The sequence below is a fragment of the Leptosomus discolor genome, chromosome 5, assembly GCF_034619465.1.
Source record: "Leptosomus discolor isolate bLepDis1 chromosome 5, bLepDis1.hap2, whole genome shotgun sequence".
Lineage (NCBI taxonomy): Eukaryota > Metazoa > Chordata > Aves > Leptosomiformes > Leptosomidae > Leptosomus > Leptosomus discolor.
In genome coordinates, this window is record NC_141395.1 from 60,470,234 (window position 1) to 60,489,012 (window position 18,779).

At 37.1% G+C, this 18,779-nt stretch overlaps 1 protein-coding gene across 39 annotated transcripts in view; it reads left to right on the forward strand.

The window, feature by feature from the left end:
• Nucleotides 1-18,779, forward strand: part of RIMS2 (regulating synaptic membrane exocytosis 2) — a 478,829-nt gene that overhangs the window by 230,701 nt on the left and 229,349 nt on the right. The window lies entirely within an intron of this gene.

The window sequence follows — 18,779 nt, forward strand, 5'->3', positions numbered from 1 at the left end:
TATCTCTGTCAAATCTCCTCATTCTGCTAACCTGCTTTTTTATGTGCTTCTTGTAAGCACCCTGGAGAGCTGGGGGAAGGAGATGGTTTGCATCTCAGAGTTATGATCAGTGGCTCAATGTCTGAGTGGAGACCAGTTACAAGCGGTGTTCCTCAGGGATTGGTACTGGGACTGGTGCTATTTAACATCTTTGTCAGTGACATGGACAGTGGCATCGAGTGCACCCTCAGCAAGTTTGCCGGTGACACCAAGCTGTGTGGTGAGGTCAACATGCTGGAGGGAAGGGAGACCATCCAGAGGGACCTTGACAGGCTGCAGAGGTGGGACCGTGTGAACCTCATGAAGTTTAACAAGGCCAAATGTAAGGTCCTGCACCTGGGTCAAGGCAATCCCAAGCACAGATACAGGCTGGGCGATGAGTGGACAGAGAGCAGTCCTGGGGAGAAGGACTTGGGCGTGCTGGTGGATGATAGGACGAACATGAGCCAACAGTGTGCGCTTGCAGCCCAAAAAGCCAACTATATCCTGGGCTGCATCAAAAGATGTGTGGCCAGATTTGTGGTCAAGGGAGGTGATTCTGCCCCTCTTCTCCGCCCTCATGAGACCCCACCTGGAATCGTGTGTCCAGCTCTGGAGCCACCAACACAAGACAGACATGGAGCTGTTGGAGCGAGTCCAGAGGAGGGCTGCCAAGATGGTCAGAGGGTTGGAACACCTTTCCTACGAGGACAGGCTGAGAGAGCTGGGCTTGTTCAGCCTGGAAAAGAGAAAGCTCCAGGGAGACCTTATAGCGGCCTTCCAGTACCTGAAGGGGGCCTACAAGAAGGCTGAGGAGGGACTTTTTACAAGGGCCTGCAGCGATAGGATGAAGGGTAATGGAAGCTGGTAGAGGGCAGGTTTAGACTACATACAAGGAAGTTCTTCACCCTGAGGGTGGTGGGACACTGGAACAGGTTGCCTAAGGAAGTTGTGGATGCTCCATCCCTGGAAGTGTTCAAGAGCAGGTTGGATGGAGCCTTGAGCAACCTGGTCTAGTGGGAGGTATCCCTGCCGTGGCAGGGGAGTTGGAGCTAGATGATCTTTGAGGTCCCTTCCAACCCAAACCATTCTGTGATTCTGAGATTCATTCCCAAACACCAGCAAAGTTCTACTAGCAGAGCAATTTATGGTTGGAGGTGTACAAGCCTGAAGAGGCTTTTAAGGTGCTGGTTGATTTTCCTGTGAAAATGATGACAAGGACTGCCATTTAAAATTGCAATATGGGAAGATTTCATCTAGAAATCACTGAGAGTTCAGTGTGGAGCTCCACATTTTTATAGTCTATTTCAGCTGAGCAATGACAGAAATTCTCAGTTCTAGTTGTGATGTTCATTGACAACATTTGCATTTTGTCTGGGACAGACACCTTTGCCTTTTTCTGGTGTTCTGATTGCTGAAGTTCTCGTTTTGAAAGTAAGAGTTGTTTATGAGTTTCCACTTATGCCGGTTCCTAAGAAATTAGGTGCTTGATTTCTTTTACCCAGCATCCTTTACAACACTGCAAAGAAAATGGCTGAAAAATACTAGCACTTGCAAGTGAAAATCCAGCACGGGAAGTGCCTGTGATATCTAATGTTAGCTTATGGGAAGTGATTATTTAAAATATGGAGTTTAACATATGCACAAAAATACTTCTTGCCTGTAGTTGAATAATCTTTCCCTTGGTAGAAAAGAGTAAAAAAATTGAATTTACTTTTCAATTTGAGATGTTAATGTGTACTGGTATCCGCTATCCTGAGTCATGAATAATAAACATGGCAGAGCAAAGGGCAGAATATGCAAGTCATGAATTTAGAAGTCAGCTGAGGGTTTCTTTATTTCCTTTGGTGACATTTATATCGATTATGGTTATCTTTTTCAGTAAGTACAATGTTAATGTATAATCAAATCTAGAGGTTTAATACACTGGTTTATACCTAAAACTTACTCCATATTCTCCCAGTAGCCTAACAATATGAAATGATATGGTAATAGGGAAATTTTGAAATATGTTTCCAGGAATAAGTGTTAAAAGTGTGGTAATATTTTAAAATGCTGACTGTTGATAGTAACGATGGAGCAGACTAATAATACTATTGTTTTTCTTTATCATCAATTGCATTGTGTTCTCCATAGGCTGCAAAATATAGCATAGGTTTTTCAGAAAGTTCTGGTGAAAAACAGGCTGGGGACTCAGGTGCATTGTGTGTGCAAAAGATTTGAATAATAAAAACATACTTGGTATAAAACTGACTGACAAATCAGTATTCAATATCTGAAAAATGTGTATTGTTTTACTGTAAGAAGAACTTTTTTATGATCAAGTTCTCAAACAATTCCATTAAATGCAGCATTATGTGCTTACAGAAAGAGCAAAATGTTTGTGAATATTAACATAAGGCTTTTGTAACAATGCTACTTTACGCATTCCAACTTAGTATAACCCATTTGACATTAGTCACCCAAGGCGAATTATTTGAAACTACAAAAATAATTACTCTTGACACATGAAAGTGAGGTATTCTAATTTTTCTAGTATTTTATAAATTTCTGTCATGGGTTAGGGCTGGGCTGGCTGCTAACGAATGACAGATGCTCTTTATTAACCCGCTCCCTCCCCAGAAGGGGCGGGGAGAGAGAATGAGAGAGAGACTTATGGATTGGAAAAGAAAACTGAAACAGCTTTAATGAAGCAATTAACAATAAAACCAAAAGACAAATAATATTAATAAGGAAATGATAAAATATATACAAATATACACAAAACCAGTATTGAACCCAACCTCCCCCGATGACGATACGTCACAACTGATGCCGCAGGGCTGGCACCGGGGAAGTCCCAGGCTGGACTCAGCAGCAGATGGCAACCAGATACAGGGGCTGGATTCAGGAACTGGATTCGCGAATGCATGGATTGGGATCACAGAGAGAAGAGCAGAAGAACAGTGGAGTTCAACTCGGATGCTGGCCGTTGAAGAAGAGGGCTTAACCCTCGTGATCGGTCAGCTTTCTACTGAATATGATGTGTATGGAATAGAGTACTGAGTTGATCAGTTTTGGGTCACCTGTCTGGTTCACCCCTTCCTCCCTCACTTTGTTATAACCCCTTTTCACTTCCAGCACCTCAACATGGGATACTGAATTTAGCAGTGACCTTGGTTGCTGTAGGAGCAAGTACAAGCAAGAGCCGTTCTGCACACCATTCCTTGGTAGTAACTGTAAACACCAAGTTGTGTCACCTCTAGAACCAGTCACTGTCTGGATAAATATGATGTTAATTGCATAAAGTGCAGTTGCTTAGGAGAGACTTAACTGAAAAGTAAAATCTCTGAATAGAATTAGTTCTGTTTTAGCTCAGACCAGGACAATTCCAAAATCGGAATTTTGTATATGAAGAAACACATTTTTCCTCTCTATTCTACAAAAAATTGTGTCCATGAATATTTTCAGTATATTTAGTGTAATTTAATTAATGAGGATACTTCTGTTTGTATGATGCTCATTTCTGTGATGTTAGCAGAAAACAAAACAAAACAAAACAATCTCAGTGAACACTTACAATGTATGCATTTAAAAGGGCTATATTTATATAAAATAAAGCCAAGTATTTTCCTAAGCCAAAAGAAAAAACTACTATATAAATACAATTTCAGAAATGCTGACCAGATTCTCACTTACATTTGTATTTGCAATGCCAGCTGACAACATTCTGGCTGATGTCAAATATAGACTGAGAACAGCATTTTCATAGAATCATAGAATAGTTTGGGTTGGAAGAGTCCTCAAAGATCAGCTAGTTCAACATGCTATCTGCTAAGGTATAATGAAGATTTTTTAATATTGAAATGAGCAATATACAAATTGAGTAAAAAAATATGTATGTACAATCCGAAATATCACAGCTGCAAGTACATTTATTTTTTTTCATTTTATTAAAGCATAGGCTGAGTAATTGAATTTATATTCGTTTTGTGTGAAATAGCTGAACTAAACAAACTTATGATGTAATTTCTTTCTGTTTTCCTAATTATCCTACTAGGATGTGATTTAACTCATAAGTAAACAAGAACTGTAAATAGGAGCTTTTTAAAAAAAGTACTGTTGTAAAAAATTAAGATTACTCTTGAAAACTAAATTCACAGTGTGGCATAATAAGCTTCTGCATACCAGCCTGAGGAATCTCAACCCTGAGCATTCATAGAATCATAGGATGCTTTGGGTTGGAAACCATTCACCTTAAGCAGGTGTTTGCTCCTTTGTGCACATAATCTGAGCCCATCTCTGATTACTTCTTCCCTTGAACTGGAATCCCGATACAGCGTTGTTGTGTTTCAGAATCAAGTATGAATTAAAAAAATTCAGTAATCAGATTGCATGGTCAGCTGTACTTTGCTTCCTTAAATATTTGCTTTGTACCACTCTCTTAAATTTGATTACCCCTTGGCTGTTTTTCAGCAGACATCCCTTTTTCATTGCAGGGAATAGATGGTATCTGGAGAAAGGAGACAGATTATTATTTTATTTATATATTATTTTTATACTTATTGAAAGAACCTGCATTATTGCAGCTGTCCATTAGTATTTGAGTAGTTCACATTCATTTCTTTTATCTCTGTAGGTGGAAGAAAGCTTTATTATCTTGATTTTATGGACTGGAAATCAATGGATCACTGTCAGAAAAAAGCTTAGCATCCACATCCCTTGTATTTTGAGCTTATTGATCATTGCTGTTATGGGAAGCACTGAAGATTCACATTTCAGTTAACCTTCATTATAGTTGTTAGATCTCAGTTGGGGGGTCACTTGCCAAAATTTTGGTTGAAGTGATGTTCTATTCAGGCACAAAGCGTTTAAACAAAGCAATAGATCTAATTTTTTACTGCATTCAGTTCACTTCCCTCTAACTGCCGGGCTTCCTTCTTCGACTTTCTGTGTGCTAGTCTTCTTCCTTTGGTCTGCTCTGGGTCTTGTAAGATTTTGCAAAAATCAAAATGTTCTTAATTCTCAAACTGTGATACCCATTTGACTCTCTTCTATGAGTACTACTAGCATTTGTTCATTCCTGTACATTCATTTCATACCCCTTTTGCTAAGTTCAAAGCTCTCCTAAATCTACTCTTTTTATAATTTATCTGTTCTAGCAGATTAAGTAACCAAGACATTGTACAAGACCAGAGTTGGGAACAGTAGTTTTGAGTGTGGAATATCTGCCTTTGTTATACAGTGTTTGAGAAAGAACGATCCATGCAGTACTTAGCCTTGTGCTGTCTCTGCCTGCTGATTCTCCTGATGGGTGCCTTTGAGCCAGGGAAAGAGCTGCAGAGGCTTGACATCCACCATACCCACTTTGCTGGTTACACAACAGTTCTGAAACTGTTTATTACCAGAATGGACAGCTTCCACAGAAGCGAAACAGTGGATGAACGTTGCAGAGTCAACTATTTTATTTATGCCTCTCATAGAAGAGATAGCTCCCATTCCGCAGTGTACCCAAGCTGTCAAGAGGAGGTCAATGGTCACTTTGGGCTTCTGCTACACTGTGAAGTGGTAACTCATAGCCTATGGCTTACCATAAGGTGTTGCCTGGAAAGCTTCCTTTCTTGTTCAGAGCCGTAGAGAATTGTGTGAAAGCTGCAGCTGGCAGTGAGAGGACTATGGCACTGTCTGCGGTGTAATGCTGGTTCAGGAACTTTTCTCATGGTTTAATAACATTTGGGACAACTTTTGTAGTTGAGTAAGTTTGTATCACCTATTTATTTAGCAGCCATGTCTGATTACATGACGTTGATTGCACGTTGATGTTGATTGCATGATAAGAAGAGGAAAAGATTTTATAGTTGTAAAGGACACTTTAGTAAAAGACTGTGAAGGGTCCTGTTGAACTCCTTCTAGTCTCTCTAGGAATAGACAAACTCCTACTAAGTTCTTGTTGTGTGCAGGAATTAAGGAAAAAGTGCAGTAAGTTTTCTGCCTTTCCTCCATTCAGACACTTACGCTAGGAAATACATGAAGGCCAGGGAGTAGGGGATTTTTGTATTACCAACCTTTGTTGCTTCTGACTTTACTAAAAGAAATAACAAACTATGTATTATACTTTGCTTATAAAAGAAAGGATGTTATAAAACCAAAAAAAGATAAAATTATAGGAGACTGATCTTAAGAACACAGTCGTATATGAAATGTGGAAGGCATTTGTTGCATAAGATCTGATTTGAACACAACGAAAAAGAAAACATGCTGAATTGTGGCAGAGAAGCAGTTAAATTCTACAACTGTTTTTGTTGAGACATGTACTTTGCCAAAGTTGTTATTTCCCAAAGCATATCATACTTGCCAGTTCTTTATTGGATTTGACAGAGGATGATCTAAAAAAAAATAAGCAGGAAGAGCAATGTCACCCTAAAAAGTCATTAACTGCTTGTGTTGTTTACAGTGTATAGCTATGAGCATAGCCAATCTACTGTTTGCAAAAAACCTGTGGTATCTCTTTATTTCAACAAATCAGATCTAGAAATGGGAATTACAAATCACAGTCCGTTATGAAATGTATAGTAGTAAAAGTTAATAGTGTCATTAATTTGTATTTGCAGTATTGCTAATCAAGTTTTCATTTTAAGCTAGTTTTATTTTCTTTTGATAGATACAAATAGTCCAGATTTACTTGCATAATAGTAAGCAGCAGCAGAAGAACACTTAGGTTAAAATTATTTCTCATCACAGTAAAATATTATCACAGACTTTTTTAGAATGGCAGATTCAGGTAATACAATATTCTAGTCAATAAATTTATTATCTTATAGCTTTGCTTTTTTATAAAACCTTCACTTGGGCAAGGACTGCAGTTCTTACAGCACAGCAAAGATGCTCTATGGTGTTTCGTCTGTGCTGAGCAGAGACAGGCAGGAAAGAAGAGTGTTTCTGGGAGCTCTAAGAAAAATTTGCTGAGCAGTCTTTCAAGGGACTAATGGGTGTGTTTCCAAGTGTTCACTGCCAGATTTAAATCAAGAGAATTATCCTTCTGTTATTTACAATTCAGCTGCCCCTATCTGTTAAGGTCATTGTGGACACCTCTGCCAGCTGGATCCCACAACAATTTTTTTCACATCTGGGTCCTGTACAGAGATACCAAGAATGCATGATGAGGAAAAGAGGCAGCCTCTGCCCTGGTTTCCTCTCCTTTACCATAAAAAGTAACAACATCTCCTTAACGGTAATATTTAATAATGGGAATCCCCTGGAACTTAATTTCAACAGGTTTCTGATACTATTGATTTGAAATTAAAAAAAAAAAAAAAGTTTATGTAATTTTCATATTTCTTTCATGTTTCCCAGTCAAAGGCTTTCAGTTTCATACTCCACAGAGATGAGTAAGTAGTTTGTGAGTGAAGTGCCTAAGTCTCTGAAGAGGACAGGCTATGGAGCGAACATGATGCATTTGGTGCTAGTCTGCTTTAGGTAGTAGCGGGTCAGTACAACAGCAGTTTATCTGGAGATAAAACTGATGTGGAGAGTTAAAAGGCAAATGTGAAAATCCTTTTATTTGAAGGGTTGTGTTAATCTGGATTAATTGTATTGTCAAGTAAGGTGCACGCCTAAGGAAATGAGCAACTGAAGCAAGGGAGAAGAGGATATTTTGAAAATGGCTGCACCCCAAATGTCTTACACAATTCGATCTGATGTCGCTTGGTGGCTTTTGAAGCATTTTGCTTTGTTATCCTTGATATATTTGTTACAAGAATGAGTTATTAATCTCATTTGGTGTAATATAGCTTCAGTGTTTACATCAGGAATGTGCAATTTCTATTCTGTGAATATAGTTCTACCTGGAGAAGAGAGTGGTGGTCCAGGCTCGTCTACATTGTTTGCTTCTGAAAAATTCTTTTGATTTGAGCTTCACAAGTTACACTGGCTGAAAGACTGCTTTGTGCAATGAGGGTTTCCATAATGTAGGACCTGGTCCAATTTATGAGGTGAAATTCCCTGCTGTTTTTGCAGGCATTATGACTTTTTTTCTCCTCTCACCTCAACTTTTCAGAAATTTAAAGATGAACAAGTAGAAGATGTGAAGGAATTTTCCTTAAAAACTAGTGAAAAATACCGACCTTTCGCTTAAAATCATTCTGGAAATATTTAGCCTCAGGAGATATATTTTTGGATAATTGTGATCGTATAAAAATAGGAGACTGAGATTAAATCCCTTATGTAACTTTTATTACAGCTTCAGCTACCATGAAGGCTATAATTATGGGAGTAGTTCTTGTTGACTGTGGAAAGGTCCCTGAGCAACATGCTTATTTATGTATTCAGCTAAATGAAATAATTACAGAGCTAACATCAACGAACTGTTCTTTCATGGAGCCTTCTTCCATTGCTCTGTATTCTTTTGAAATCATGAAGACACTGAAAATTGCAATTAAGAAATCTACTTTTTATCATTAGGATTAAAAATTAATTTTGGAATGTGAATGTATCCATATCTCTCTCTAGATATGACTTTAACAATCTTACCCTTATATCTCCACAACCTTTTACTAACCATATTTGTTCTGTTTGAAGAACATTCTTAGACAATTTCTGTTCAAAGGAGGTTTCCATCCAGTTTGTATACACAGATGAGCAGTTCTGGATGGATGGATGATGGGAAGAGGAATTTTTTGTTTGTTTTAATCATATAATAAAATTTAATCTTTGTTTGGTAAGTAGATTATTGTAAATTCTTGTCATTTACTAAGCATGAGTATAGTAGAGCTAGAAAAAGGCAGAACTACAACCCTAGAAATTATTGAAGAAAAATGAAGTGCTGTATTTCTTAAGTTTGACAATGAAAATTGTTTGGAACATTTCATAGTTTTTGCTTCTATGTCTGTATGTCAGTAACTCATTTTAAAAGAAGGTAATTGTAGCACCCACATAATTTTATTATGCAGACAGGCCACAAAGAAAAATTCCTTGAATTTAACCCTGACTCCTGCAGAAGAGACTCTCAGAACATAGTCTGAGAGCACTGGAGAAATGCTCTCAGGAGACGGATAATTTTGTATTTAGATCTGCATTTAGATTGCGTTCAGTAACTAATGAAAGGGATCATTAACTGAAGAAACAAAGACATTGATTAGTTACTTATTTAATCTACATGCTTTGTTCTGTGCACAGAAGATGATTGTGGTCCTGGGGGATGGGGGGATTTTGCCACCGTGTTATGAAGGATTATACATTAATACCTTTATATAGGGACTAAATTAATGCTTCATGGCAAACTAAGTCTCATATAATTCTCACCTTCTGAATATTTCATTTTGCAACCTAATCTTCCTCTTAACGTAACACGTATGTGATTTTTCCTGCATGCACATATGTACATATAGTCACATACAGGTACAAAGTAAGGTTGATGGTGCTAAGGTGTCTTAAAATCAACCACTGTCATTGGTATTTTATTTTTGCACATCTGTTCTTTAAGCTGTAAACCAGGTATAATGGATCATTGCTCTGAACTAATTTGATTATATAGTATCATGCTGTCAAGCCTGTGCATAGGAGGTATGAAACTAAATTAGACAGCTCATTATGATTGTTACTTCTGGAACGCACTGGAGTTTCATTTTCAGGTTTTCTGTTCATCTTTAAGGAGGTAATTAATTTCCTTCAAAGAAGGTGGTTTGACAAAAATAACATGTAACCAAACTCAAAACAATAGGTGTTTCTACATATACCAAATTACTTTTTTCATCGTGGCTATTAAAGGGGAGATCAGTAATTAATGATCCAATTACTAGTTTACAGAGGTTTTTATTGCAATGTCAAGGTGATGAAAAACCCTCTCACCCTAATTTTTTTGCTGCCACTCTAGCTTACCGAATCAGCAGATGCACTGCATGTTTCTAGACCATTTATGGCATGTGTGCTGCAAGGGATGGATGGTAATTTGGGTTTACTGATGTGATTAAGCTCTTATTTCTTAAATCAAATTATTTTAACAGTACGCCTATGTTGTGTCTGCTGCAATTTAGAAATCAGTTTGAGGAGATAGCAGGTTGAAGTAGTGAAAAATTAGACTTGTTTAGACAATCAGAAAGGCTATTAGTATTCCACATGTGAAATGTTAGATCAGCTTTAAAGAAAAAAACTGTTATGATTTGTATTGAAATGCTGTATTTCCTTGTTACAAATACTTTAATCTTAAACTGGTGACGTATACAACAGTAGTTGTATTTCCCTCTTGACTGTTAGGTAGAATTTTTAAATTTGCCTATGGCTTTCTGCATAATGAAAACTGAGAATTACAGACAAGAAAATAAGTCATCTCCTGAGTTTGCTATTCAAAATGCTTAGTTATCAAGGATATAACACAGAAGGTTTTATTTTTAAGGTTATTCTCATTTCTACTCTAAAATGTGTTTCCTTGTCAGTGATCAAGACATTTAAAGTGAATTTAGAGTCCTTTTCTGTGCCCACTGAGAGCTTGTAATAAATTATTAGGAATACCATGCTCAAAAATGTAGACTGGACCTTTTTTGCATTACCCCTTCCCTCCAGCTGTCCTTATAGGACAACATCTATGTCCAAGGGTAAAAGTGAGGATATTTTTTCCTCCCAAACAAAACCTAATTACTGAACAGGAAAAGACAATGGTGATCTGGAACTTAGATATTGGTTTGATTGTTTTATAAGATTGTTTCACTTCAAAATTTTAAATATTTCTATTTTTAAATTGTATGTTTTTATTATTATTATTAATTTTATTATATTGTTCTGTTGGATGCATAGATACATGATTTGAGTATTGATTATCTCATACTGAAAATCACAAGATGAGTATTCCTTAGTATCACTTTTTGGTACCAAGATATCAGTGATACTGAATGCAAGTAGTGGAAAGAAAGGAAAAAGACGTGATCAATGAAACAACTGGCTGATCCTCAATCATATATGGGTGGCTGTTGGCCTGATGGTGAAAATTAATTCTAGATAATGATGTGCCTGTGATAGGAGGCATCTCTATGTTAGTAGTGTCTCCTTTCATTAGGATTATTTCTATGTGAATTTGGGGATAAAAATATAGGAAGCTATTATGAATTAACATATTTACGTTTCTTTAGGACTAAGCTAAGCAGATTTTCCATTTCTTCCTGATGTGTTCACTATTTCAGCTTTACGTATAGTTGATTGTTCTCTTGATGGAATTAATACATCTCTGCCTTGAGTACAACTGACATGCTAAGTTTATGTTCTTGTTTATGAATTTAACATCATGTCTCATAAAGAATCCATTCCCTTGCTGTCTTTCATGGTCTCCTGTTGTCTTCACTTTGTAAATTTGAGGCTTACTTGGTAATTAAGATATGCTGATTCAAAGCAGCTTAGGGTTATTTTCTGTAATAATTAGTGTTGACATCAAAGCACTAGAGCTTGAAAGTAAATAAGTACACAATATAAAAGGTTAGTTTTTCTGTATTTTTTTCTGTTGCTAATAAGTATTAGAATGCTCTATGCATATTTATACATGTTGAGAAAATAAATAGATATTTTTATTATTTGCATTGGCTTCAGCTGTTCTAGTAGCCTTACATGTATTATTTGAAGAAGATATTGGTATAGACTCCCTCTCAGCAGATGCATATTTCTAAAAGAAGTTAAAATGCACCTGGTTAAACACTGCCTCTCAAAGGTAGAGAGCTCATATGTCTGTCCAAACTGTCCAACTAGGACTCAGTGCATGTGCAATAAAGCCTATGCCCCTGAGACATCCATTTGCCAGGCAGCCTTGTTGGAGCTACTCTGACAGTCATTTTGCCAAAGTCACAACTTCAGGATGTAAAAAGAGTGTATATCTGTGGAAAGCTGAGTATAGGGTAAGCCAGCACAAAGTGAATTGCATAAGTAAATATGCCTGCTAATGCTAAATAGAGTCTTCCTGAAGCTACTTACTTCTTCAGTTTAGCCAAGCCTCCTTCAGTGAGTGTAAATTAAATGATAATGAAAAGAAAAATCTAATGGAAATAGATATCATGAGCACACAAGACCCAAACCTGTTTCTTAATCATTGCAGCTGTTTCTCACGAATTTTTGTAGTGCTCTGGTTATGAGCTATATTCTTTTCCAGGGTGCTATAAGGCTTGTTTCCAACTGGCTTGTCAGGTGTTACTGTTGCCTTGCTGTTGGCAGCAAGACAGCTGAATTTGCCTGGACTATTTTCAAAGTCTGAGGAAGGAATTTGTTGTGCATGTGGAGATCGGTTCCCAGTTGTGCAGCAGCTCCAACACCACAGAACCGCTGCATCTTCTGTGCTTGTGTGACAGAACTGTGCTTTATTAGCAGTCATTTTGAAAGGTAACTCATTTTTCTGAGCCAGTGATTTAGGAAACATAGTTTTTTTTCTCACCTTCCAGGCACCAGTTAATTCCTACGTGTGTTATATCAAAGAGCTTGTTAACTTTCAGTAGACTAGTCTGTGCAGAGACCAGGCTCATTCAGGACACCTAACTAGACTATCTACTTTTAGTTGATGTGAATATCATCACAGTGTTACAGAAGACTGAGCTGCTGAAACAAGGGCCAGATATGGGATTCTTTAATGGTATTAATCGGTTTTATTCTCCCCCGTGCTACTAGTAATGCTTGTTTCCTTTTAAATGCGTCCCTCATTCAGGTATAGGCAAGCTGGTATTGCTGATGTTGGTTCCAAGCCTGAGATGGTGAGGAACTTGCAACGAAGCTGTCAGTTGGAACCCTAGGATGGAGGGATGCATGGTAATAACACACAAGCAAGGAAGATATGTGAGGTTGTCCCATGAACATATACAGTCTTTGCGGATGTGAATAGGGAAGAAAAAGGAAAAAGGCGTATCCTGAAAGAAGGGGCTGAAAATTTAGACTATTTAGAATAATAATTAAAAAGTAGTACATTCATTTTGATTACTTACTGCTGGGCATGATCCAGAAATACTGTCATATCTAAGCTTTCCAAAGTGTGTTTTCTTTTGTATTCTGATGAAGGAGTTTCATTTTCCAGGCATAGGCTCAAAACTTCCTACAGAGAGAAGAAAAGGAAGAAGTAGAAAAGTGAAAATGCCAGAAGTAGGGTCAAAACTGTAATTTGAAGTAAAAATCTTCCTAAGACAAAGTCTTAAGACAATCACAGAAGAGAGAAAGCCATAGGATATAGAATCATAGAATGCATCATGCTTAATTAGTTCCAGTTTGCCCTGATCCTATTAGAAATAGAGTAAGGGGGGATATAAGACAAAGGTGTGCAAATCTGAGAAACCTGAATATTAGTAAGATATCAACTGGCAGTGGTGGACTGGGTCCCCAATATAAAATATCTGGCTGTTTCCCATGACAGTACCAGTTCGTTTTCTTGGAGGCCCAGAGTATGAGTTTGTGTACTAGATCACATGATGGAGGCCATGGTGTGATGCATAGTCTGGGTGTCATATGAGAGGCATGGCTGTAAATGTAGGAAGTCATCTGGTATGTGCACTGTGCTGTGACTGGAAGCACCCCTTCCAGTGAGAAGTCCATACTCTCGTGAGTATGGACTTCCATTAGAGAAATTACGGTATTTCTTTTTTTTTTTTCTCTATTTCTTTTATTATTTTAGCCCCAGCCCACTGGTTTTAATATGCAGTAGCTTTCTACAGGAAGTAGACAATTTATCATACAAGTGTATTTGCCATATTGATATGCTTGTTTTCAATTTATTCCAAGGAAATACATTTGACAAATGGATTAAGCCTAATTTTATTTTAGAAAATGCAATTCTGAAGAAAGCTTTTTAAATTCTTCCAGCAAAACATACTTAAAAAAATACTTCCAGTAAATATTCTTCTATCAACAATGATGCTATGTCTCAGTTTCAGAAAGAAAGCCAGGACAAAATAGCTGAAAACCTTTCACCCTTTACATTAGCTAATCCTTTCTGTTAAGAATTACATCCTTTCTGTTGAGAGGTATTAGTAGCAGTTGGAAACAAGGCTACATATTGTTCAAGGTTAAACCAGGGTCTTAAATTTTAATAACATCTTCCCCTAGACAGTATCACCTTAAAAAAAAAGTCAAGAGATTTTTAATTTCTTAATGACTGACCCATGTAGACCAGGGAAGTTTCTTTGGTGGCAGTGTCTCTGTCAATGCTCACATGCTCTCCATCTCATCATTCTTGCCACATGGGTATTTATTTTAATGTGCTCCCACCTACCCTAATTTATTCTCTCACCCGCCTTTTGGATTCAGCACTCTGCTGTTCAGAATCTTCTTCGAACTGGGTAGCTTCTCTTTTATGTTTTTCTTTCTTGGTCGTAAGAACTTCAGGAGTTTATGGATGTTCACCACTAACAAGGGCAGTTATGCAAGGTCACACAAAGTCACTCTTAGACCCTTTATCACATGTGGTGGTCCTATAAATCTGCAGATCCGTGTATCAGAGCTAGGATTCCATCTGATTAAATGTAGGCATCCACAACCTAAGCATCTACACTGAAACTAATCATCTTGACTTCCTTTACAGTCGTTGAAGAAAAACAGACACTTCTTGAGTACAATTCATGCCAGCCTTAAAGTGGATGTATAAAATAGTTTGTATGGAGGCAAAGTAACTGGTTTAGATATAAAAATCTAAAACTACCTAAGATGAATTCTGGGTGTCTCTACTTTTCAGGTGGACACTTTCCTACTTATTACAACTTATTACATCACCTGCTAGTATTCTAATCTCCAAATCAGAAGTCTCTTCTGAATTGTGTGTAAGAAAAGTGATTTTCTTAGTGTTTACGCCTCTTAAATTCTTGTGCATATGTGTGATTGCTGCTTCTTAATCTTTGACTTCTCTTAAGAACTGCAGCATTGAGTCTCACAAGTGGGCCAAGGCCTCCTTTCTAGGAGATCTAATGAAAGATCTCCTAGGTCTTTTGCATTTATTTATTTATCTAGTAGCACTGAGACTTCCCGGCCCCTAGCAGTAAGGCTCTTGAGGCCTCTGAGTACAGCTCCTAGCATAAGTTCCACTGATTTACATAGTTAGGGTTAAGTACAAACATTAGAGTGTGGTCCACTGTTTCATTATCACTAATGAAGACTAATACATTTTTCCCCTAAATACTGCATTTTCCTGTATTTCATGTATTAAAAGTCAAGAATATCCTTCATATCCCTTATATAAAGATCGGCTCCTTTCTTTTGTTTTGATAAGACCAGATCCTCCAGACAGTTTCCTAGGCTGTTCCATGTCAAAAGCTGACAAATCCAGAGGGATAATTATTTAGAAACAAGAAATATTGAAATGCATGGTAAGAAGTTTCAAAGCCTGCTGTAAGACATGCAAGAAGAAGCTTCCTTTTGTCATCAGGGCTCAAACTACATTAGTGACTCTGTTGAAAAGTATTTCGGTGCTTTATGTGTGCCAGGCAAATTTGCACTTATTCCTGCACCAAATGCTAGCATGTCCCTGAAATGTCCAGAACTGACAAAGCAATTGTTTAAGCGCTCTTATAATCATCTCCAGGCAATTCTGGCTATCTACCTCCTCTTTGGAGTCACCCACTGTGTGTCAGTCTAGATGGACAGTGTTGCAAACACATAAATTAACCTGCTTAAATGAAAGTTCTTCAATAGATGTAGTCCACTTTCCACTACTCTCCAGAGCTTATCTGATATAGGACTTCACTAGAAGCCATGCAGCTAAGAGGAGGATCAAGTGACATGGGATATGCTCTGCTCACTATAGTCTTATGATGAAAATCAGCTTGGAGGGGGAATATACTCACTCAATTGCAACGCTAAGTCATTTGTAGTTTTGAATAATGGCGCATATCGCAATCATTGGCTCATGCAGTCAGTATATAGTATTTGTTCAGCATGCAGTATGTAATCAGGGAGGCTCTGCAGCTTGAAGGATTTAAAGTTATATGACCTGTCCTTTTTGGCAGTGAGATTCAAATTTGAGGAAATGTTTTTGTTTTACTTGATTCAGAGCAAGGTGATGGTTTTAATTTACTAAGGGAAGAACTTTCCAGTTTAGATCGGTCCTGGTTTAGATAGAAAGGGTGTGGGTCATCCATATATCCTATATGAAGGTTTTGGGCACCTTAGAGCATCCCAAATGACTCTGTATGTGTAGAATAGTAAATTAAATTGAGCGTCAAATTGATTAACGCCTTGTAAAATGTACTTAGTTACTGTATTTCTGGGTGGGAAATAAAATACATAATCAAACATTAAAATATAAGGAGAATGGAAAGCGATTGGAATTCTTTTAAATATACACTGTCATTCAAGGTTCCCATCACTACAGGAAGTTCCCATTGCTGTGGGTTCCTTGGCAGAGAAGAAAAACTTTTCCTCTCCCTCTTTGGTTTTGGATGATGAAAATGAGCAAAACATAGTAAACAGCAGTAAGCTTACAAAGGTTTCAGCTTAACACCATTCGTGCAGAAAGGGTAGGTCACTGATGTGATTTTTCTCCCAATCTGATTTGTCCATGCAAGCTTTCTATGTACACGTAGAGCTCACTGATGTTAATAAGACCGGACCTCGCATATGTCCTTTCTCATATCCAGCTGCACTCCTTAACTCATGAGGCATCTGAATGCTGTTATAACGACATTAGCTAAGGTTGTATCTTGTTAAGTAATATATTAGTTCCTTTTTCCATGAAAGATGACTTTGCTATTATAGCTTATATAATTTATCAACAAGGTGACATTTTTTCATGAATCATTTCTGCTGCACACCCCAAACGTACATATTCTCAATAGTAAAGCATCTACTACTGTGGAAGAGAAATATCCAAGAGACCAGCAAGTGTGTTCTCTGGTGGTCAGAATTAAAACTACAGTGTCTTTCTTACAGGAAGATTATGGTTTAACAATTTTTCTTGTAGGAAAACAAAGCACTATGTGTCTTACACGTATTATTTTTAATTTTACAAGATTTCACAAATCCTTTATCCAGTGAAGATTTTAATACTTATAGAACTTGCACTGAAAAATTTACATCCAGTGATTTTATCAAGTCATTCACCGTACCTCAAAAAAATGTGGGAGTACTAAGCAATACATGTCTCTCACAGAAATGTCGTACTTTACAGGGCTTCCAGACAGTCATCCTGGGTATAATTTTATAAGTCTAAATATTCTATTAATAATAGTTTAATTGTATTTTATCAACTTTTATAGTCTTTAGACCTGTCATTTAGATGACTTAATGCAGTGTTAAGGGCAAAATCTAGATGACCTACAAGGTTTTTTTTGAAACATACAGCTACATATTTTAATGAAAAAAAGAATACACGTATGAACAGAACAGTCTTTGGATGGAGTTGTTGCTTGTTTTCTTATTTTAATTTCAGAATAGTTGGTATTCGCTGTGAGACACAAGTAAGTTAAAAAGAAAGTCAGCTTTATATGTCTTGACTGAAGAAGAGAAGGGAAAATAGTGGAGCAAGAAGTGGGAGTGCTTTGATTAGGCAACAGGCTCAACTTTACCTGTGCTCCTCCATGCAGGTTTAGGTTCAGGGCTTACCATTTGATAAAGAGTAACTGTTGCTGTAAAATAACTGGATCTTTTAAAATGTAAGTAACTTGTATGTGCTAGTGCCTCGGGTACACTGAGCTAAATGTGCCTAATCTTGGACACATATATGATGTGGATTCACCATATAGTAATACATGGGTGAGAGGACTCTTGGAAACCTTTTTAGTAAGTGGAAATCAGTTACACCAGCAGATGAGCCTGGGACCTTTGTTTAAAGACTTGAACACAGAAACTTGTCCAGAGATCCTTTTAGTTTCCATTACCACTACTAAGCTGAAGAGTGAAAAAGAGAATATATGATACCCTGTTCAAATGACATATTAAAAGAAATATTTGGTATTTCTAATTGTAGACTTGCCTTCCATGAAAGCTTGAAGTGTCCTGACTATTCTGTGATAATTTGGTATTTTCTTGGATAAGTAAACAAATACTTGAGGCTCTGTTAAAATAGTAATTTGGGGTAGTAGGATCCTCCTGATGAAAAGATGATGACCATCTGAATGATTCACTGAGACCTCCTTTATAACCAGTGGAGGAGACATAAGACATTTTAGGTATAATGAAGGTATGATTTAACTCACCTGGAAGTACACATTTAAAACAGGTTAAATGAACAACACCTTAAAAAATTCAGTTTCTTTTCACTGATTGTAAAAGGAACACAGGCTGATTAATTCAAATGTACGGGTCTGTGCAATAAATATCCAAAGTTTGGGTAGAAGAATTAGAGGTCTCTAGATTCAATTATTTGAGAGCTGGCTGTAAAATTTCTCTAATGGGATATAAAAAAGATTTACCTTAAGAAAATTCTTTTTCCCTGAAAGTACAGAGAAATTGGAAGTTCTATAGTAGGAAAATAACTCGTGTATTTTATTTTTACTGTATAATGGGAAGTTTTTAAACTTTTAAGTTCTCTCTCTCAAATAATATGTGTTATCACATATTATTGAACACATTAATGTATGTAGATTACTATTTTGGATAGCTCTATTGGAAAAAAAAAAGGATCCAGAATTTCTTTCTCTAACTGAAAGTGAATGTGGATGTTTCAAATGTAGGCATGTATATGCCAGACTGTTAGAGCCCAACACTGCTCATATAAACACCTATAGGAATGTACATACGTACAGCTCTTCGGTACTGTAAAGTACAGTTACTGTAAAGCTAATTGAATTTCTGTCTTTGAGTGTATGCCTGTATGCACATTTTGTGGACATGCAAGCAGCAGG